This window comes from Siniperca chuatsi, linkage group LG20, assembly GCF_020085105.1.
Source record: "Siniperca chuatsi isolate FFG_IHB_CAS linkage group LG20, ASM2008510v1, whole genome shotgun sequence".
NCBI classification, from domain to species: domain Eukaryota; kingdom Metazoa; phylum Chordata; class Actinopteri; order Centrarchiformes; family Sinipercidae; genus Siniperca; species Siniperca chuatsi.
In genome coordinates, this window is record NC_058061.1 from 18,449,065 (window position 1) to 18,472,964 (window position 23,900).

The 23,900-nt window shown below is 40.5% G+C and overlaps 1 long non-coding RNA gene across 1 annotated transcript in view; it reads right to left on the minus strand.

Annotated features, from left to right (window-relative positions):
• Positions 1–10,304: 10,304 nt before the first annotated feature.
• Positions 10,305–23,900, minus strand: part of LOC122867706 — a 221,468-nt gene continuing 207,872 nt past the window's right edge. The window contains exons 3-4 of the long non-coding RNA XR_006375974.1: positions 13,637–13,816; positions 10,305–12,837 (exon numbers count right to left, since the gene is read on the minus strand). This is a non-coding gene — a long non-coding RNA (uncharacterized LOC122867706). The remainder of the gene's footprint in view (positions 12,838–13,636; positions 13,817–23,900) is intronic.

Genomic DNA, 23,900 nt, shown 5'->3' on the forward strand with positions numbered 1-23,900 from the left:
CTCCCTGAAGTAATCACATCTGACTTTTAATGCTGTCAGTGCTAGACAGTATTAAAAGATCATTTTGCACTCTATGACCACCATGAGTTTGTCCAAGAGATTAGAAGGAGTAGCTCTGTTTCCCCATTAACTATGGTAGCCTGTACAACAGCAGACACAAATGAAGTGTCCATACAAACAGGTGACAAATGAGTGGAATGCAGACGCTTCCATGTGATACAATTAAGCAATTAACATTCATGCTCAATCCTGCTCTGTGACTGTGAGGTAAAAAAATCCTCAATTTTGGATCAAGATTGCAGGAAAAGAAAAATAAGTAATCTGAAAGAAGGTGCATTAAAAAAGTAATTTTCCCTCGAGAGATTAATAAAGTATACCTTCTTCTTATTGAGGCTCAAATGGCAAGAGCTTCAGTCATAAAGGCTGCTCAGCTGGCTAGTGTGTCACTAGAAACGGTGATTAAGTGACATCTGCATTTAGATCTATGACGTCGGTAAATAGGTTCAATAACTGTGGTCAAAAGTGCACATTCAATTACTGTGCTGCTGGTATGTTACTGAGAACCTATGACTGAGAATGTCAATGCAGGACGCAAGGCTGGATCACCAGCTGTACAAAACGGGTTACTGCTCTGGACCCTCAGGGGCCCCTCAAAGTACCAGGTTCACTGTGTGTATGCTTTTTGGTAATTTGATTAATTGCAAATGTGTTTGCGAACATGCATTACTGAATTTCAATTGAAACTGAAATGAGAATGTCTCTAACTATGTTTGGAGTGGCATGATAGATAGCACTCTCCACTGCCATAAGCAAACCACCAAATAAGGGAATATCTTTTGGAAGAATGGTGTTCATCCTTCAGCAGAGTTCCACAGACTTGTATAATCTATGCCAACAAGCACTGAAGCTGTTCTGGAGGCTTATGGTGGCCCAACACCTTAATTAGACACTTTATAGTGGTTTTTCCTTAAAATTGCTGCCTTAAATTTGCATTCTTTAGAATAATGATTAATGCTTTTGAATCTTATTCAACAAAAGAGCTGACTATTTTTTGACTATTATTAATATTTTGTATAAATACCAGAGTAGAACATTCTTTATAGTCTTTATGCTGGAAAGAAACAGAAATGGGGTGATTAAGTTTAAAAAAGAAAGAGAAAATAAAGAAAAGATAGGGAATAATACAGTGAGACAGAGTTTGGTGAATGGGATGTGGCTCATTACCTGTTAATCAGATATTACCCAGCCACTGAGGGAGAATTAGGGAGCAAATCTGTGTGTTAACCAGCTGACAGGCCTCGCTGGCACAAAGAAACACTGGCTGCTCAGAGCTGGCACACTGGAGCGCTTTATAAACACATTATATCTGATCACAGAGAAAGAAACACAGTGCACACACACACACACACACTCACACTCACACACACACACAAACAGCCATGCGTACATATAGCCAGCGAAGAAGCCACTTGACCGCGTCTTTACTCGATGATGATGATGATGATGAGCTGTGAACACACTGCGTCTGTCTCAGCTGAGGATGGATGGAAGCAGCTGACGAGTCTGGACGGTGAGAAGGAAGAGAAGAAGGTGGTGCTGTCAGCCCGTCCTGCTGAATTATGGGATTCAGAGTTTGACAGGGCAACATTTCACAGCCTGTTGGGTTTCAGAGGTAGCCTCAGAGGACAATCTGTGGCACATATGCCTCCAGGTTCCCACTGACATTGGAATGGGAGGTTGCAGGTTCATATGCGGCTATTGCTAACGCAGCACAATGTTTTTTGTTTATTTTGATCAGAAAAAGTCCATATTTGTTTACTGTTTTGTTTAGACACTACAACCCATTCTTTTAGCATAGTGCACCTTTTTAAGAAAGCCTTATTTATCTCCAGAGGAACTGTAATATTTTGTTAGTTCTATGTAAATTAAACCAGTTGACTGCACCATATTTCATCCCAATTTTATCACGTGCAATGAACGACTAATACCATCATTGATTAAATGTACTACATGAAACATTCTATACTTAACTGTAATAATGACACTTACATGCCCTGCACACTCACACAGGCGTTCATACATTCATTGATCTGATTAGAGGTTTGCTCAGGTTGAAGGTGGACGGGGCTATGAAGGAATTACATAAAAGCAGTGGACTCCATGTACCAATAACAATGCTAAAGGTGTCAAAGCTGCTCGAACAGGTGCAACAAAACTAACAGGAAAGTCGGGAAAATGTAAATCAAGCGCCCCCTGTGCAAACACCCACAGAGCCCCAAGAAGAGGTCTAATCAGGCACAGTAATTAACATCACCTGTGTGGGTTTACCATGGCATAAACTCTGGTGTTTTGTGTTCTTTCTGTCATCCTCTCTCTGTTCAAAATCTTTTTCCTTGTCTTAACATGAAATGCATAATTTCCTGTCAGGCAGATTTTTCCTATAGGACCTCCTGATGTGTGTTTTGAACAGCAAATGTAAAAGCCTTACAGACCAAGTGAAATAAAAAAAAATACATTTCCCAACTTTTTATCCCGCGTCTCTGAATGAATTGTTCTGTCAAATATATGTCCAAAAATAATTTATGAGTATTTATATATGAAAATCCCACCAGCTAACCCCTTCCATCATATAAAACCACACTTGACACTTGGGTTGTAGTAGCAGAGCGATATCATGGGTCGAAAGTGTCTGTGTGTAAACATTGTTTTCATTTCCAAGTGTGTGGTTTAGGTCTAATTTATTCATTTCTCCCTGTCCTTCACGTCCTGATCTAACAAGTGCAGGTGAATGGGGAGGTGAACACTTCTCTACAGTCCTCTACGCTCCATATTTATGCTCGTTAAGCCACGCCTAGTTTTCAGTAGTCCACTCAAATCCCTGAACGAGTTGACCACATTTCGTTCATGCTTATAAAATAATACATCATTTTAAAGGGGAACTCCAGCAGAAAAAAAGTTGTATAAAGCCTTTTGTGGCTCCAGAAGGAGCTGCGTGAAGTCTTATTAACTGCCTCAAGTGATGTCACTTGAGTCAGTGTCAGTTGGGGCTGAAGAGTTTGAAAAGTAAATTTGAAAATGAAAAAAATATGGGGGTGTGGAGTTAGAAAGAAGTGAGGTTATAAGACCTCTGTAGCCCGCTCCTAACACACCAGAATCTCTGTCCGAACTGTCGGCAGTTGAGTTGCATTGTGGGTAGTGTAGTTGTCAGGTTTTGACAAAGAAGAACAATGAGTGGAATAAAAAAGACAATATCTCTGTTTTCTTTTTAAACTATCCATCAGGAGTCTGACAACGTTATAGGAGTGCAATGCACTCAGTGGAGTACTCTTTGAAGGAAGCTGAAAGATGCTCAAACTTTGACTTTTAAAGGTACAATCTGTGCTCCAAATGTAAACAAGACACCAACCACTAAACTTCAAAACATATAGGGAACCTCTCGTCAAGTCTTTTATCACAGGTACAAACAATGGACATCAACTAAATCTAGGTTGACAGTATTTTCAGATGCTATTAATGTTTTGTTTACATCATTGATCATATGATCAGCAACACAAATAAAATGTATATTTTTTATCACTAAGGGAACCAATTCAATGATATGTACATTTGTAATTTAACGCTAATGAATATGGACAAACAAAATAACAAGGATTGGTCGCAACACGCTGCGCTAATATTGTATTTATTTTATATTAACATTTATAATTTATAACCCTTGCACTTAGAAATCACCTCCATGTGTACCTCCATATGCTTTTAAGGCCATAATTTTTTCTTATTGATAAAAAGTAGTCCTCCACAGGGAATACTTGTATTTCTGTAAAACCCTTTTTATTACTTAGGTGATAGCATAGTATTTGCAAAGGTAATGACAGTGCAACTAGTCTGTTGCTTTTTGATTTTAGAACAGGAGCTACTGAAGCCTAAATGAAAAAACATATTAGATATTAGAAATGTCCCTGTAGTCAGGTTATTAAATAGACAGACAACAAATGATGATAAAAGTAGTTTGCCACCAGAGTTCATCTGATGACAAATGATGACAGCTTACTGGTCTTCTCCTGCAATGCCTGGAAAACCCATAATCCTCAAGCTGACAATGAGGTTGTAAATGTATCTGTATATATGCTTCTATCTCTGTCTCTGTCTATAAATAACACGTATTTATCCCAGAAATAAGTTGCAGTAGTCGTCTTGAAAACCAGCACTTCCTTTAAATAAACACAAAGCAAGCTGAGAAAACTTCAGTCTTGTCCACAGCTGGGCAGCTCTGCATATTAGAGTTGACAAACGTCATTAAAATTCACCGCTCCAAATAACAAATCTTTCACCAGCAACACACACGTGCGCACACACTCGCACAGGCCATATAACCCCTAACACACAAATACACAGACGCACACATACAACTTTCAGCAACTCAGCCGAAACAGGGATATGCTAACCTCGGCAGAGGATATCCGTCGGGACACCATGGCCAGACTTGGGTTTCCCTCCTGGGACTGACTCTGGCTAGCACACATGCTAATGCTTGGATGCCTCTCCTGCCTCTCCTTCAGTCTTCATAAAATAATCTGCTTCATCTGGGCCTCCAACCAGGCTTTTCACCACCTATTAGCTCTCAAACTTGTGGTGGTGACAAAAGAGGGGTTTTGACAAAGTGCCAAAACAGATTGTCACAATGCGCTGGTTTTCAAAAACTCCTCGCCCTACCTGATTACTTCCTCCGACTGAAGGACTGCTGATTAGTAGCCGCTTGAGAAAACTGAATGTCAAGAATGGTTTGCAAATGATTTAGTCAGTCAAATCAGTAGACAGTCAGTAACAGAGAATGGAGACAGCTTAGGTTAGGTGTGCTTGAGCCTCTGTGGCTAAAGACAAGCCATCTGTGCAGCTGAGTAAAGCTTAATCTCTCTCTCTCTCAAAGGCCAAAAGCAGGAGTGCCAGTCTGCTCCAACCAGGGCGGAAATTTGGCACTTTGGGAAGGTGCAAGGTTTCGAGGTAGAAATTAAAGCTCCTAGCAGCCTCTGCTTTCCCTGCATGAACTTTGTCATCACTGTACACTCAGCAAAATGATTTTGGATTACTTGGTCTAAAACTAACAAATTATGTCAATTTTATTCAAATATAACAAGTCTGCCTGGTACCTATAACCAGTGTACTCTGGAGCAAGTTGGGCCAACATTTTAAATGGGTCACACTTCAGTTACAGAAAACATTTTATTTCCATGTGTGCCCAGCAACATTTTGCATGAATTGCAATTATTGTCTGGATAAATACACATTTATGTTGTTGTAGCTGCTCAAAATATAAAAAGTGGAACTAAAAGAACAGTCATTTATTTTTGACAGATCTTGTGTAGACAGCAGCTTTCATTAAAATAACAGAATGTCTGATGATTAGAAGATACATTGAGTTGCTTCTGCTGCACTCGGGTCTTTAAGATCAGAAAATACAGCATAGGTAGAATTTTAAAACCACTTCCTCTTAAGTCCTGGTCACACCATTTTTTAAAAATGTCACCACAAAACTAATCAATAATAATTCAGTGGAATTGTTGTGGTCAGTGGATTTGCTCGCACAACAGCTGTTGACCCTTGAGGGAACAGAGAGCCAGAGAGTCCAAAATGAAGGAAGCTATCATAGCTTATTAGCTGTGTCGCATCATCCACTTTATTTAATTCTCATCTGTTAGAGCATAAACTGCTTTACAAAAGAGGAAGGGTTTGCAGACAGTTTTGAGACGGGAGTTGATGGTACAAACACGTCTTTTGAATAAACTGTGTGAACTTATTTTCCCATTAGCAACTACGAGCCAACAAGCTCACTAACTGACAGTTAGCAAGGCTGACATTGACATATTGTTGATAAGTATATGCGACCAACATGTTCGCAAACGTTGCCTATTTACACATTCTGCAGACACAAAGCAACATTAGCATTCATTTCAAGTTGTGTTTCTGGCCTCTCGACAAAGTCATCTTAGCTCTGGTCTGGTCTCCATCAACTCTTTAGGGGAAATATCTGGCTCTTTAGCTGCTAAATGATCCACTATGTTCACATACTAGTTGTAAACTTTGTCTGTCTGTAGTTTGGTGCTGTGCAGGTAGTGTACAATGGATTTATCTGCGCTTTTGTGCAAAACCAGCTGAAGAATTGGGTTGATGTGAGCAGGGAGACTGAAACAAAACAGTAACGTTGGGGTCAGTCAAGTGATAATTCTATGTTGGTCATTTGACCCATCGTTAAAGGCCCTTAAAACCTATATTCTCAAACATCTTAGTATGTGTTTATACCATTCAGAAACACAAAATTAGAAAACAGTTAGAAAAGCGATGAGTGAGAAATGAGAAAATGTCTCTTTGTCTGTGATTTGCTCACCGGTTGGAAGTGGGGGCTCAGTTGGAAAATGTGATGTCACTTACTTCCACACTCCAATCACGATTTAGCAAGATTAAAATCAAAATGTGATGACAGCGAGCGACAACCTCCCGGGCTGAAAAATGAAGCCAACGCGAAACTGACAAAAACTGCAGTTCCTCGAATGGCCACTTGAGGCTGGCTCCAAAAGTGAGTCAATCCCCATTAACCCCCATGTTAAAATGCCCAAATTCACAACAGAAATAAACATGTTTACACCCTGGTACAAAAAAATGTTTTGGTCTCCATAGCTAATTTCCCCATTCATGACAACTGTACGGGAGGTACATATTTAAATTATATTAAGGCTAAGTTATGCATAATTAAGGACGTGGCCACTTTGAGAGACAGGTGGGTGCCATCACAGGTGGCTGGTTTCAGAAACCAGGCTTCATGCGGCCCACCTCAGCTCCACCCACACTCCACAGCTTTGCCCATTTTTGGATTAGCCAGGAGCCAGTGGAGTCAGGCACTGCCAAGATGGTGTCGGCCGGAGCCACCACACCAAGCTTCACAATCGCTCTTTAGAAACCTGTGGGTGACGTCATGGAGACTACGCCTGTGGGTGACAGTTGTGGGGTTGTTTGCTAATGCTGCCAGCACTGTCAATCAAATCTGATCAAACCAAACCCACACAGTCCTAAGGAAGGAGATTAGTTTTTGAGTATTAAACTGAAAACATAAATAAAAACACCATGTTTTTAACATCAACTTGATGGTTGATTATTTTGTTGTGAATATTTATATGTTATAGAGAAATGCTTCTGTTTTGAAACCAAGTTTTCAGGGGCTTTAATAGAATTCAGGTTAGTGCAGCTTTAAGTTTTGAACTTTGGCACCTTTTTGACTTTTTTTTTCTAACAGCGACTATTTTGGTTCATTGGATGATCAAAACATTTTGTGACAAATCACACATACATACATATGTCTCATGATGCCAGGCTCAGTATAGCTCCCTCCCTCTGCTAACAGCCGGAGCTGTGGCAAATTCATATGCAAATTAGGATCTGAAGTCACAGTGGCAGCTTAGCTCCAGTTACCTGAACAAATCACAGATTTTGTGGCATTGTTTAAGAGATAAATTTGCAGTATGAGAGCAGTTACTGCTGGTCTAACCTGAAACAATACTGCCCTAGTTGTGTCACTAGTTGTGGTTCCTAGAGTCTTCCAAAGTAGAATGGGAGCCAGAGTCTTCAGTCATCAAGCTCCTCTCCTGTGGAATCAGATCCCAGCTTGGGTTCGGGAGGCAGACACCATCTTCATCTTTAAGAGTAGGCTAAAGACTTTCCTCATTGATGAAGCTTATAGTTAGGGCTGGCTTGGGTGAGTCCTGAACCATCCCTTAGCTATGCTGCTAAAGGCCTAGACTGCCGGGAGACTTCCCACGATGCACCTCTTTCTTCTCTCCTCCTCTCCCTCTCCATCTGTATGCATTTTTATCCCATTACTGCATGTTACTAACTCAACATCTTCTCTCTCCCGTAGTTCTGTGCCTTCTCGTTTCTCTCCTCTCTCCTTCTATCATTTTCAGCAGGTATTTCTGCCTCCGGAGCTGCAGAGTCTGGATCTGTGGTTGTGGGCTACTTGCTGCCCCTGTGTTCCTGCTCGACAACTGCTACTACAGTTGTTGTTATCGGCTCTGTTACTAATACTGACATTATTTTTCCTATATCTGTCATTCCTATTATTATTAATTTATTAATATTAACACTACAATTACATTTATACTATTTTATAAATTCTAGGTGGTATTGCGTTTTCTCCAAATTCTGTTACCAACTCCCCAAGTATCCTACATCCTTTATATCTACATGACAAAATCATGTACCACCTTAAACATTGTTCCCAATCAGATATATCCAGGCAGTGCTGTTACCCTACGCTAATTAGCTTGTTGACATGTACCAGTAACATTAGCTTAGCCATGTTCTCCGGCAAAAATGTCAGAATGCACCAGCAGCAGATATCACAGATATCATGTCATTAGGGTTTGCTTTGCTACATTAGTCAATACAGCAGTGGTTCTCAAATCTAGGGGCATAACAGTCGCTAATAGGACTTTTGTTTATACATACTTTTTTGGTGTAGCTTTGTTACTGCTGCTGTGTGAGCCTGACAGCCAAGCAGAAGTAGCATTGCACGTCACACGTCCATGCCAAAAAAGGGCTGCAGCTGGACTGCACTATACAAGAGGACGTTATCGAGCACATCCACACACAGACAGCAGCAAGGGTTGGGGGTGGTCAGCATATTAAATTATTTACATTTCGTGATGATTATAGATTTTTTCCTCTGTCAGAAAGATTCGGGGCTAGTCAAAAAACATTCACGGCTAAAGCCCCGCAAGCCCGATGTTGACGATGCTGATGGATGCAGTCAAAAGTGACTCTTCTACATGTTGTTATGGCTCACATCAAACCATGAAAAACTAGAATCATTAATACAATTATCCACATACATACAAATGTCACAGTAATTCAGCAATGTTAAATGTCAGTGAAAAAACCATCAGGCTCCTCTTGAAACCACAATAGGCCCACTGCACTGTGGCCATCATGGCACTGGAGAGCAGTGCTCGGCCTACAAAACGACAGCATGGAGACTGACTGCTGAGATACATGGCACAGGGAACATGCCGGCTTTTGTCAGACTTCCACATGTGTTTCCAATGGGGGGTATTAGATTCCGAGCTGGTACTGAGTGTCGGCTACAGCTGAGGCGCATGTGTGCACGGGGCTTTGTCAGCACATAGACATACTATGCGTACACACAAAATATAGTACCAGATGTAGACGGGTTGTGATAGGAGTGTGGTGGCAGTGGGTCACCCTGAGTGAATATAAGTGTGTGTGTGTAGGCACAGGGTTCAGGTTACTGTGTGGCTGCTGAATGTCTAATGAGGGAGGATGTCAGTCTTGTTTGAGAAGCGGGTGTGACAGCAATGAGATTCAGAGGAAAATGAAACCTTAGCAGAAAAGATTATGTACACAGTAGACACATTTTAGAAGTTGTTGATTGTCCTGCTTTTAGCCTGCAGTGGCACTGCTGCATGGTCTTTTTTTAATGTTACAGGCTACATTAAGTAATCTGTGTATTGTAAGACAAAACTAAACTACATCACCAGGGCTGCCAACTCTCAGGCATTGATAAGACAGCTTTTTCTGATGTATATTTACCACTTTTCTGGCAGAATGATTAAACTAAGCATGATAGCCATCTTAACCATAATGTGTTGCTTTTAAGTAGCTGGGAATATGATAAAAGCATGTAGAAATGCAGAAAATGCTATTCAAATCCTTTTTTTCCTCTGGGAGGACCCCTAGACTCCTGACTTTTCAAACCCATGCTACGTCCTTGACGTAGCATTGTGAGTACCACAATTTGGAATGTATGTAATATATTATATATGTATGTAATATTTTAGTGTTTTTTTAATGTCTTGCCTTAAATGCTGTTTTATTAAACCTAATAAAAACTACCCCAGTTACCATCCAGCAGTGACTAATATTTACCTATGAAGGATAATGTAACTGACATTATTCAGCGTTTCACCACCTAAATTGTAATGTCATTCAACCAGCTTATTTCCATTGTGGTCCTTTTTGGGGGAGGCGGGGGGTAGGAGCATTTCACTCTCTGGGAAAAAGCGAATAAACGCATTTCCCCAAAATATTGAACTCCTTTACTTCATTGTTGTGTGGACAGCAGCAATAGCTTTGTAGTTTATTCAAAGATCAATAATTCTTGTGATACTACTACGGTGATACCATGTATAATTCCTGTAAACAAATATAGCTTCTTTAACAAAGGAGTAGTATGTTCAGTGATAGTACTTCTTCAGATTAAGACCACATCTCCCATAAATCCCTCTTATTTCCAGCTACATGCATACTTCTCTTTATCTACCCTGCTCTTTGGCATTTGATTTGAAGGCAAGAGGAGGATGTCCTGGATAATAGGGAATATAGATTTCTGTTATGTAACATTGACATAATAAACTCACTATCATCTTCTGACTTTGTGCCACAAAGTATCCATCAAATTTCCCATCAATGGAAATGAAACATTTTTGTTTATTTGCAGTCATGATGCATTATGTATCCATATTAACATGCTAATGATTTATTGGTGTTTGAATGTTTTATGTAATGCCTTTAAAAACAAGTGTCTGGATACAGGGTCTTAATCCGTGACAGGACAGAGAAGGAAAACTCAGGTCAAGAAATACAGACATGCCCACACACACACACACACACACACACACACACACACACACACACACACACAACCTCCTCCATGGAAAAAAGCTTACATTCTAATAACACAGAGCTAAGTAAAAGTTTATGTTTTCAGCGGCCAACAAAATAAATGAAACAGAGCAAATGTGAACATGGTATGCTGGCGTTTAGAGTTGTTTTTATCGAACCAATGTGGACTTGACTTGAGGAAGTGGAGAGAGCGGAGGGGTGGTGGAGCACCTGTATATTTGTACAGTCCTTAAGTCTCGTGATGTCATCTCTTGACAGTAAACATTTATCTGTGTTTTATAATGGCAATCCAGATCCAGGGTCATTAGCGAACACAGAGTGAATGAGGGAGACCACCATCTGAGGCCTGAAACTGGCCCGGGTTACAGTGTCTGGAGGTTCTGTTGCCGTGTTAAATTTATTGAAACTAGGACGGTTTATTCAAGGAATTTGTAATGAGTTGTTCTTGGTATCCTGTATTTGTTCTGTGTCAGAAGGTCAGGATGAGGACTCATCTTTGAAACTAGATGTTGAAGAAAAAACTAAATGTTGCTGTTGTTTACAAATTAAAATTGTACAGATATACAAACGTAAAACTTTCGTCCAGCTTAAGGCTTTATATATGTATATACCTTAATTAATCATGTATGTAGTACAAGTATGTATTTTACAGTGATTATGAGTTTGCTGCATGATATGAGGGCATTAGTTAAATCTCTTGAATAGTTGATAACAATGATGGTGATGATTTATCTCTAGAAAAAAACTACAAAAAATCCAGTGAATGGTCAGCTTGAACAATATCCATCATAGTCATTTACATTCATTTAGTATGGGATATGTGATTTTATGGGGAAAATATATTCTACATCCATTCAGGTGATGGATGTAGAATCCATTCAGTGTGCTGCATATCTACAAAGTTTGCATCTGCATCTATAAGTTAGAGTGCATGTGTGTGCTTTGGTTGCCAGAGACAACATGCAAACCTAAGACATGTATAATGTTTTTTGTTCAACTAAACCTTTTGGTGACTGTGTTACAATTTGCCCAAAGAACAGTAAACTTGAACCTTTAAATTTTACACCCGGAACTAAAATTTCAAAACAACCAAATTTGGCGGGTAAAACTCCAAGTGCCAGGTCACACCAGAAAGTGGTGACGTGCTTGTACGAGACACAGCTAATAATGATAGCTTCCTCTGTTGTGGACTCTCCGTGTTCTATGTTCAGTACTAATGTTCAGTATTCACTATGCTCAGCTCAGCACTTTTTAGACGATTTGCAATTGATCAACAGCACAGAAACTTGGGTGTCAGTGTTGACCAGAGTTGAACTCAATATGAAAGCATTTCACAAATTTACTTTGCCTACACAAATCCACTGATTGTGGTGATTCCATTGATTTTGGTCCATTGGGATTTCTCTGTTACAAATTCTGGTGTGACCAAGCCTTAAACCCTACAACTTTGACAGGTACTTCCACAGTGACTACTGGCTTCATTTTTACTTCAAGCTCAGTGTGATAGTGCAAACAAAAGGCCATGTAAGGTTTCCTTAATTAGCTAAATGCACAAGCTGGCTCCTGTAAGGCGCCACTGTTAAATATCCTAATACTCCGCCATTCTGTCCAATTGTCCAGTTAATAAGATGAATAAGATGCAACAAACATGAACTTAGGCATCCTGTTGGTATCTCTGTGTTTCAGATGGGTCGTAGCCAACTCTTTTCTAATTTTCTCTCAGTGCTATTTTCACACTGTCAACAGGATTTGACAAACCCAAAGTCTACTCGTAATGACTGGTCAAGGAACAAGACTTTTTTTCAGAGTGCAGCAGTATTTCAGCGAACATTCAGCAAGTGTGACAACTGCATCAGTTACATCTGTATACACTCATGGTGCTGCGGATAAAAGTATCTACCAATGTTACAGGCTTTTTACGTCTCATGAATGAGGAATTCTGGTTAGCAAGTCACCCAGATAATGGTGCGGAACCTGTCCATACAGCGGGAGGTGATATTGGTGTTGTTCACACTGCTGACAGTAGTTCCACGACCAGTCTCAGCGGGGGTCTGGCCCACACACAGCTTTAGTGTAGTCCAAGCATGGAGAAGGTAAACAGTGATGAAGCTCTTGCCTCCCCCACGCAGCGTGTCGTCTCACCACAGACTGAAAGAAAAACAATGAAACTGAAGTGATGATCCATGTGAAGGTTTGGACCAGACAACTGTTGCTGTAGGTCATGACAGGTAGCCAGTACAACGCTGTACTAGTCCCCATTTACTAGGCATCTGTTCTTGTTTCAAGAACATCATGCAATTTCTCTCACAACCAGTTAGGTACTATGTGATTTTCTGCAACTTCCAATAAAACATTGAATCTCAATACGTTTTGGTACTGACTAAAAAGTTTTAAGAGCTGTCCATTATTTAAATTCCCCATTGGATGCCTGCCTGTTTATTTGTTTTTAAGTCAGATAGTTGCTGATTTAAATCAAAATGTTTCCAATTTTTCCTACTTTTTAAATGCAGATCTTGTACAGCAGCTCATGCTTAGCCAATATTTAACATTTGAGGAGTTTTGGGGGGTACTGACAGAGTTTTGGGTATTATATTTATTGACAGTTGCCACTCTGTCATCACTCGACAGTCTAAAGAGGGATGACTGGGAATGAAGGGAAAGACATATGGGGAGCAACATACAACAAAGGTTGTTGAGGTTAATAGTGGGCGCTGAAAATACTAGGCGACTAGGGGTTTTGTAGAAAATGTGTATATTCCTCAAAGGTATCAGAAAAAGTATATTTTTGGTAACAGAAACTTGTACCTGTAATAGTATTAAACAATGCCCAGCCCTAATTTCCAACAACTGAGACACTTTCTGTGTGAAGATGGGTCTAAACAGCATCAAGAGGATACTTCACATTTTCAAATTCAGCACTCAAATGTTGTCGCTCTTATTGACCAACCTGGCCTGTCTGCCATTGTTTGATGTTCCTCTCCAGTGCTATCCTTCTGCAAGACCTAGTTTGTATCAGGGGCCACTGCTCGGACAGGAGACCTCCAGTCTGTGATCCTGATGTCCATGACGACAATGACCCCTGGGAGAATTCTGTGTTCTGGCTCATTGGGCTGCGTTCACTGAGAGACTGAGAAAGCAAGTTCAGAGAGAGAAAGGGGATTTGGAGTCAGGTTTGCACTGTCAACATCCATTTTCAACATCAGAGATACAAACATTATATTTGTAATGGGATGATACTTTTATCCAAAGTGTGCATTTTTGGCCTTCATGGTCCCAGCGGAAATTGAACCCCATGAGTCTTGCAGCTCTACCTTAAAGATATGACTCTAGATCCAGACATATAATTTTCTAGAATACTTGTTTCATATCATGTTATAATATGTAATATAGATAACCTTTGGTTTCTTTATGGATTTATTTGCAAATAAATCTCTTGGTGATCCATGTAATGTTGTATAGCTTCAAATCATGTGCACAGAAAGAAAATAATCTGGTCAGTTAAAAAACAAAACAACCCAAGGATTTAAATTACCCACCCCAAATTACTTTGAAAGGTCTAATTGGTAGACCTTATTTCTGATGTTTGTACCCTTTAATTAAGAGATATAGATCAACCAACAAGGTCAAGAGGGCAAAAAACAGGAAGTCACCCGACGCAGCACGTCACTCATGTATGCAGTGAGACTGTTTTGTTTCTTTGACACCTCCATAATTACATCTCATAAATTACACTGCTGTGCAGGCAGGCAAGAGTTAACCTGGAAGGAGAGTTTAGGGCAGGCCTATTCAGTTGGCGGCTTGCAGGCCACATCCGGCCCAGAGGCAACCTCTTCAACCATCTCTGTTTAGAGTTCCACATGCGCAGTACTGATCGGGCAGGATGTTTACGGATGTAGCGACACCGCCAATCATATCTTTCACAAATCAACATTTTCTCATGTGAGTTCTGACCACGCTTAGTAGCTTTTCAAAACATCTGGCTTTTGACAGTCACAAGTAGGGAAGTGCTCTACTGAAAATATGTCTCTGTATTTCTTTATTTTACCACCATCTCCGCTATTTTTTATTACATTCATTTGCATTTGTTTAAAATTTGTCATTACCAAAAAACAAAACAAAAAATGTTCTAAATAGGCTGCTAAAAATGTCTGGCCCGTCTACATTTCCTGGTTTTAAAATCTGGCCCAATTGAATTTGTAATTGAAGAGGCCCTGGTTTAGGGGATCTGTAGAGCACGGACGTGTGTGCACAACGTCGAGGAGGACACCAGCTGGTTGATGCCAGTTAAGTAGAGCTTAATGATCTCAACACCAAGATCAAAGGATGGAGAAGTGAAGAGAAAGAATGACAGACAGCGTTGATCGTCTTACCTGACATACTAGTAAAAGAGAGATATTGTAGATAAGGACAGATGCAGCTGAGGGGGAGTTGGCTTCACATGGCAGGATGATTGAACATAGGGCTTCTCGAACATGGCTCTTGCATGTCTGAGTAATTCTTGTCCTCTAAAAACAAACACTGAGAGAGATGGCGTTCTGGGCTTTATTTTATATGTTTACATATGTCAACTTTGTTGTAATGTGAAGAATATGAAGCTGTTCTGTTTGAGAGCCGAATGAGTGACTGCGTTGGTGTGTGGGAGCTTGTGGCTGTATAGGATTGAAATGAAAATGTGTGTGTGTGTGTTTTACATGAGATCATATGTATCTCTGCATGTCTGTTTGTGCATGTGTGTGTCGGAGGTTTCGGTTCAAATGAGAGGCAGTCAAGCAGAGTTTGTATACCTAGTCAAGGCATGAAAAATCTGGGTAGGACCAGACTTTGCTTCCCACAATACTTCCATATCTGTGTCTCTCCCTTTCTCTTTGTCATGCACACACAAACATAGAGGGAGCCCCCACGGACTGAAAGTCATTCCTATGATCTACGTTCAAGGGTAAAGACCTTAAATCTCATTCTTGACCCCCAGATTCCACACTTGTCCGTTTAATCCTGTCCCATCCCACCGACAACCCTGTTTCCTCCCTTCTCGCTGTCCCGGCATTTATCTGCAGATCAGACAGAAAAACATACATTGCTTCCACAAGCTGGACACACACACACTCACACACATCCCATTTTCTTACGACCCCTACCCCTTTCTTTGGATTCCCTCTTCCCTTTCTCATTCTCCCTCACCTGACCTTTCTCACCTTTTGTTCCTTGTTTGCTTGTGTGATCCTCCAACTTCTCACTCCCTGCTATTAACCCACTCCCCAACCTGTTGTTTGACCTTTGACCCCTTGTGTCATGTTTCAATTATTTTGTTTGAATAACTAAAGAAAAATGCAATTTTGGTAAGGTGCTGGCTCGCAGGTAGAATTTGAGATGGAAGTCACATTACTAACAATACTGATGCAATCTTTTTATTTCAAATTCGAGGGATCGACATTTTGGCACATCTTCTACCTATGAGTGCAGACTCTATATTTATATTCACACTGACTGCCTTGTGAATTTGACACCTGTACTAGACACTATATATGTAAGTCTGATGATTGTTGGCTTTTACCCTAAAGAACGCAAGATGTGCCAAAACTTCATAATCTCTACAATTTAAAATAAAAAGATTGCACTGAGTTATTAGTGTGCAGCGTTCCCTTCCCTGGTATTTCCCAGTTAAGTGTTGAGTGAACATTACTTAGCTTTACTTTAGCCACACAGGCTGCATGGCTCTATGGGTGGCATTAATGGTCAGTCTGTCCACCACTTTGGTCCAGACTTAAATATCTCAAGAAATATTTGATGGATTACCATGAACTTTTGAACAGACATTCATGGTCCTCAGAGGATGAATCCTAATGTCTTTGGTGAACCCCTGACTTTTCATCTAGAGCTACCAGCAGGTAAAAGTTTTGACTTATCCAGTGAAATATCACTATCAACATCTATTTGATGGATAGGCGGTAAATTTTGTACAGTGTCATGAAATTTGGTACAGACATTCACGTTCTTCGCAGACAGTTTTTAATAGCTTTGGTGATCTCCTGAGCAATCATCAGGTCAAAATTAAAATGTGTCCAATACTTTGGTTTATGACCAAATACCTGCAGAACTAATGACATTTTCTTTCATCAGCCTCAGTCAGCTGTACTGAGTTTAGTGCTAATTAGCAAATATTTGCTTGCTAACATATTAAACTGGCATGGTGAACGTGGTAAACATCAGGATGTTGCCATTGTGAGCATGTTAGCATGCTGATTTTAGTATGGAGCTTAAATCACTGCTGTGCCTAAGCACAGCCTCACAAAACATCAAGTGTGGCTGTGGCTGCATGTTTTTGTGCCAATCTATCAAAATTGCATGAAACATGACCTAAAGGCTAGCAGACAAGCTAACTACCTCACCTAGAATGCTATAGCCTAAAATGGCTAGTTTGAACTTGAAGGGTCAACTGGTTATAGTAGTAAGAAAGCCACAAAGCTTAATAATAGTAGCTCCTTCCTTTATGACTTTCTTCTTTTTTTACTGGTGTGAGTAAGAGTCAGGAAGGACAATACACTTTACTGCTCCAAGGCAATATTTGCTCTCTTTCAAGCATGAAAATGCATTTACTGCTCATTTTCTCAACTGAATTCACCAGCACAGGTTTCAATCTACCAACCGTACACTTAACATGCACACTTCTCTTCGCTATAGTACTACCACTGCCACTCATCTGATTTAGATGGGTTTGTTTGAGAAACACCAGCTGACCCCCTTTGAGATATCGAGTGGTCTGTAAACACTTAGGATGGATTAGGTCAGAGAATGTGGGAGATGAAGGCGGGGTAAGGAAGGAGGAGAGAGAGGAGGAGAAGGAGGAGGAGATGGTGGTGATACTAAGGGGCAGAGGGGTTAAGGAAAATAATAATGGAGACAGGAAGTTGAAGGTGTTAGATGAGGATCATTGTTACACACTGACTTCAACAAAGGGAGAACCTGATCTTGACCTTTCCAGGACCTTTTTAACAGACCACGTACAGTAGGAGCACAGCAAAAAAGAAACAGTGGACTAGAAGAGTTAGCTTGTATAATTTCCCAAATATGTCATAGTCATCCCACCATCTGCATAGTGACACTTTCCTTTTTCTATTTTGAGCAGTCACCATAGTAACAAATAAGAAAATGTGTAAGAAAAAGAGAAATTTTTTTTTTGAGCAAAAAATGAAAGGCTGCAAGTATAACAAGAAACCTAATGGGTACAGATTAATAGTAAGCTTCAAATCTGTGTTCCAGACTTAAGAAGCCAATTATGGATGTGGCAGCACAGTCCCAGATCCATTTATTTTAGATTCCATCTACATGCCTCTATAAGCAGGTCCTCAGTCGTGACCGGCTCATACCAGACCTTAACAGGGCCCATTTTGTCTTCTTACAGTGGTATTTGTGATCTGTGGTTTTCACGTCTTGTTCTGGACCGTTTCAATCATAAACCAGAGATGCAAGTTACGGCCTCACTGGGATCAAAACAGAACTAAAGAGTGGCCGAATAAGAATAAACATGCAACTAAACTCCCCTATTTTTGATCCCCAAAGCCTTTAATTGGTATAACAAGTCACAAACGAAGGGTAATACACGCCCTTTACAAGCCTGGTGTTCCTTTTACCAGCAGGTAGTTTTCTGCCCTCGTCCATCATCTGCTTCGTTTCCAAAAGCCAATGTTAAAGCTATGCATATAAAAGTCTTGGTTTCCAGCACGGTGCCAGAGTAAACTGGGTGGTATATGGTTTAGAAACATTTCCTTCTTCAAGAGTGAGGGTCCCAGGTCCCTGTTTGTGATGGAACAGTCCACCGCTTGCCAAGTGCCGGCCATTTCTTAGACCTCTTTGTGGCTCTGAGAAACACTTCGAAAACCGCAAGTTATCATTGGAGCAGGGGAGGCCTGTGGCGCGCAGGACGACCATCACCATCAACCTACACCCCATTATACTCTCCTTTACTGACCCAACACACCTTGCGCAAACCCAACCTCGCACTTTCCATCTGTCCGTCTGCAGCCAGTTTACACACCTTTCTCCTTCTCCTCTCCTCCACCCATCTGGCAGTGCCAGCCTCCGCACCTTCCGTCTTTCTTTCCTTCCTTCCCTCTGCGCCCATCCATCCACACTGTCAGCACTCCATCAGTCTTGTCCGGCTGAGTTGTCAGGATGAATGGCAGCGCTGCCCGCCAGGTACGTGCTGTTTTATAAACATGGCTGATAGCTTGGGTCTGCTGTGTGGCCTTTGCAATGGTTAAAATATGTAGTAAGAAAGCACAAAATGTTATTTAGCTGAGGGGAGTCGACACCACTGACTCAACAATTATTCGATAAGGTGCTGGCATTTTTGAAACTTTGCATGGTATACATTAACAATACATTTTCAGGTTAAATAAAACCAATGTTCTTGTAGCGATACATCTTCATTAGATGTCATTTGGATCTTTAACTGCCCCTATTTAGCACTTATAAGGAGCTAATAAACACTTAAAATTTGTTAGAACTTCTCCTATGAAGCATCTGTAACTGGTGTCTAAACAGTTAATGAATGACTGATAAGACAGATAACGATATATACACGAACAATGTGTTATAACTGTTATTTATTAATTGATCATTTATTTATTAACTGTTTATACGTGTACAAATCCTTCACAAGCTGGTTAAACTGTTAATCAAAACTCATGAGGACATGTTGAGCTTAAAGGTTCATTCTTGACTTTGGAAGCAGTAGTTTGACAAAAAAAGAATGCTAAGTAGAATGCTTAAATGCTAAGTAAGTGGTGTTAAAATAAAGTTATACCTTTTATTTTTATGAAATGTAACCTCCCTTTTGATACTATTTATGGTAATAGCCATTCAATGTATTTACACTCTGTAATTACCTCTCTATATAGTAGTTTGTGCTTTTGACGGAGTCCGCCACTCTTGCAAATTGCCTTCACAGGCACAGGAAACGATGCAGTATGTAATCCAGTGAGATTTGATCTCACAGCCTCACTGCTTACTGTTACTCTCTCTGCACTGTATCAGAGCTGTATTAAGTTACAACAAATGCAAACGGAACAGCCTACTGCTGCTGCTTCACATTAAAAACATTCAACTTGCAAAACACGTGGACTTTTATTGTTTTATTGGCAACAGGAAACACAATGTATTTGTAACTGCAGTTAGCAGTTAGTATTAGTAACAAGAAAGAACAGCCACACTGCGCTGTTACACAAAGAGTTGCAGACGGCAGGTAAACAGATACACCAGTTGCTCATCTGATGTATTTCTCCTTGAGCAGCTAGTGTTTGCTGTAGCATTAAATCACACTTGCTGTTTCCACGGTAACCAGGAGTGTCACCGAATCAATCAGGACTGAAATCTTAAGGATTATAACTTTAAAGAAAGTATTAAAATTATAAACTACAACTAATATAATTAATTAATATGTCATACTTTATATTCATATAAAATATGAAGACATTTTCTACTTCCCCATGGTACCTTACGCCTCCCAGTCTGACCTCCTGCTCCTCACTCCTACTCCATGTACTCACTTGATACAATATTTTCACGGGAAATGGAGTGAGGTCTTAAAAAAATACTTCTAAAAATCATCTTTGTCTATTTTCCTTGTGTCAGCCAGTCACACGTACAGTGCCCTGAGAAAATATTATGATTTGGTTTTGCAGTTATTTTTAGTTGCCTTTTCCTGGTTTCTTTTTATTTTTATTTTTTTTTTTACATGTATGGTGCACCTTGTTCCACAGAATAACTCTGATTTCTTTTCTGTAAATAATGAAAAAGCATGTTATTTTCTTCTGATGAATGTGGCCCTTTTTTCTCATTTTCTTTAGTGGAACATGCAAGACATTCAGGATAATTTTCATGACCTGGAGACTACACATTTAAAACGCCACAATTAGTAATAAGCTGTAAAACCTGCTCAGAAAAGCATGACATATGCAGTCATTCAGAAACAATATACAAGGCTGACACTATATAAAGTTTAGCTTAGAGAAATGATGATCCTCCTGTTGTTTTACACCCACTTACATCCCACTGTGTTTCATATGGTTATTAACAGACTTAACTATTGTGTCCAGTATATTGAGATTACCATTAAAAGAACATTGACATGAACTTGAATCTGAACTTTTATGCTTTACTCATAAGCAAATGGCAGCAATTATTGAAATTTAAATTTCCTCATTAATGAGTGTAGATGTAAGGGCACCATGAGTCATGAGGAGATTCCTCTGACCAAAACATCCCTTTCACTGGACTGCTGGCAGATGAAATATTAAAGCTAAGTGATCCAGAATATTCTCTCCTGATTAGACAGAGGTTGCTTTCACAGCAGGTCCCATGGTGCTACTGTAGAGAGAGTAAATATAACTACGATCTGCAGAGTCCCGGCCTGGCTCCCAGATTTTTACTGACAACTTCGTTCCGCTGGCAAGAAAAACTGATGATTAATACCCTTGCAACACTCGCTTACTAAGTCAGGAACATATAAACATTCAGAAACGGTCCAAGAGCACATAGTCCATGTTTATCTAAATAAAATGATTTACAGTTGCAGTTAGGCTAAGAGCTAGAATTAGACACAGAGTTCCGAAGGTGTTGTGTAACATGGCGATAATACCCAAGAGGCTGTGATTATGTGAACAGCTCTGATGTGGTTGTGTCCCGAAACAGCGACAGCACTGAAGTAACCATAATCATAGTAAAGAATGTCCACAAGGGGATGTAAAGAATGTCCACAAGGCCATTATGGCATTATGCATTGGTTGTGCACGTACACAAAGCCAGAAAGCGCTTGCTTCCTTCTAATTATTTTTCTAATATCACTTTAACCTTATCTTACCATTTATTTCACCAAAAAATATGAAACGAGTTTTTACTTGTGCACATCTAGCATAAGCATGTGGGAATGTCAATTTCTGCAATTTTAGCGACCAAAACCTTAAATGCTAATTAGAATAGACCAAAGCAGAGTGACTACATTATTAGTAAGAGGAAGTCGCAGTCAGCAGGTGGAGTTGGAGCTTCATTGCTCACCAATCACATCAGCTCTTCTCATCCTCTTTAAAAGCAGCAAGCAGTTTAATGAGTCAGTTCAGGGCAATTTATCACCCCCAGGTGAAAATATGTATTCAAACACTTAAAATGTGCCATTATGTCAAGCGCTCGTTTTTGTTCCAAATGCTCCACATCTGTCTGCTCTGGCCATTATTGGGCTGATATTGTGTAGTCCCGGAATGAATTCATCCCCCAAAGACTGGCACTGTTGCTCGACAGGCTTGCTCCCTCGCCGCAGGACTTCTCAACATCCTGCTACAGACTTGGCAGCTTGACTCCATCATCTGAGTGCATGAGTGTGTCTCTCCACCGTGTGAGCTCTACTGGGAGCCTGGAGGGGGGAAAGCAGCAGCCAGAGTGGTGGTCTGCTATATGGACTCATTGAGCAAGCCCACAGAGAGCTCTGTACCTGTTAAAGAGAGTAGCTGAGACCACTGTGGAACGAACCCCAGTCACACATGAAACCCGAGGTGCGCTGTGGATTATGCACAAGCGTGACTGCTTTTGCCATGAAAATGTAGGTTTTGGCCTGGACGTTCGAATGATTTTATTATTACTATTTTTTTAATCCCTGTGCTCCCCTCCGCTGTTTAAATCCCCAGCGTACACGGTGCTCGGATGCTATAAAAAGGCTTTGTGTATTCAATAATTGCTTAATAGTTATATAAAATGTCATTAACTGCTCTTGCTGGTTAGGTTACATCCACTCTAGCTACCAGAGGGACAGAGGCCTCTCACCCTACATCCCTCACTTCTCTGCCCTCCTTCCTCTATTTCCTTTTTGTCATCTCCTCATCTTTCTACCTTTTCTCCTCCTCTGTACCTCTTCAAATCCCTTTTCTTCAACCCTTTTTTTTTTTACTTCTCTTTCACAGTGCCTTTCTTTCTCCCATCCCTTCTTCCATCCGTCACCGTCCACCATGTTAGCGATCTGCCTCTTGACGGGTGGGACATCTGCAGCTCCCTCGCCTGTCAATCTGCGGTACATGGGTCAGTCAAAGTGCTCATGCAGCCCCGGTGCATACAGATCCAGACCCCGTCAGGCCCGCCTCATATCCCATCACCCATCACTCTCAGACACTGAAGGGGAAGAAGAAGGCCGCAGCTTCCTGTGTGAGGTCATCACTGCTCTGCTGCGTCCCACCCGCAGGCAATTTATGCCTTCCGCTGCTCACTAGCTCCTTGCGCCATTCTGTTTTTCAGCTCCATTAAAAATAATTGGTGTATCGCTCCAGAATAAATGTTGAGGGGGAAACCGCGGCTGGTCATTCCGGCTTAGTTCAACATATAAAGAGGATGGAGAGTATCGGCACATGGTGTAAAAGTTCACAATGTATTTATTTTTTCCCCCCTATCACTTCCAAATTGGCGGTCAATATTTGCTCTGGTGATGAGCGCTTCCAGTGGCTAATTTTCTGAAAAGGATATCTCTTTACCTTGGTGTCGAATGCTGCCAGCTCATAGCAGAGAGCACGTTGAAAGCATTATTCTCACCGCTGTATAGTTTCCCCTCTTAATCCACCACACTAATGACGTTAATGAAAAATAATTCTAATCTAATTAGCTCATCTCTCCAATCAGTCTCATTTCCCTCTTTGACCAATCTCTGAGGTATTGGCAAAGAGGTATTTGATTCTCTCCAAAAACATTGCTGCCCATTTTGCAGGAGCATTGTCAGGGTACGAATTAAAGTCTGAAAACAGACAGTGGGGTTGGTTGGATATGGATTTGCTTGTATTTTCCACTATTATTAACTAATGTTGCCACAAAAGTCAGTGAACAGTACTCCCTGTTTATCCCAGAATGTCCTACTTGTTGATGTGTTAAAGCTTCTGAAACAGCATTTAGATCATTGTGGACACTGTAAGTCTTTATTAAAAGCCATGAAATTCTTTAAGTGATGGTATTTCTTATTTTATTTACTTAATTGAAGGCCAACATTGACCTCATGTTTAGTCAGTAACTTTAAGGATATTTATCCTTAAAGAATCCTGAGACCTAAGAACTACAGCTTTGTCAAATAATGTGTCATTTAGCCTTTAGCCTTTTGCTTAAATGTCATTTAACCATACCATGTTCATCACCCCAAGATCTTCACTCCTTATTCTGTGCTTACATACCGTAAGCCGTTTTTCATT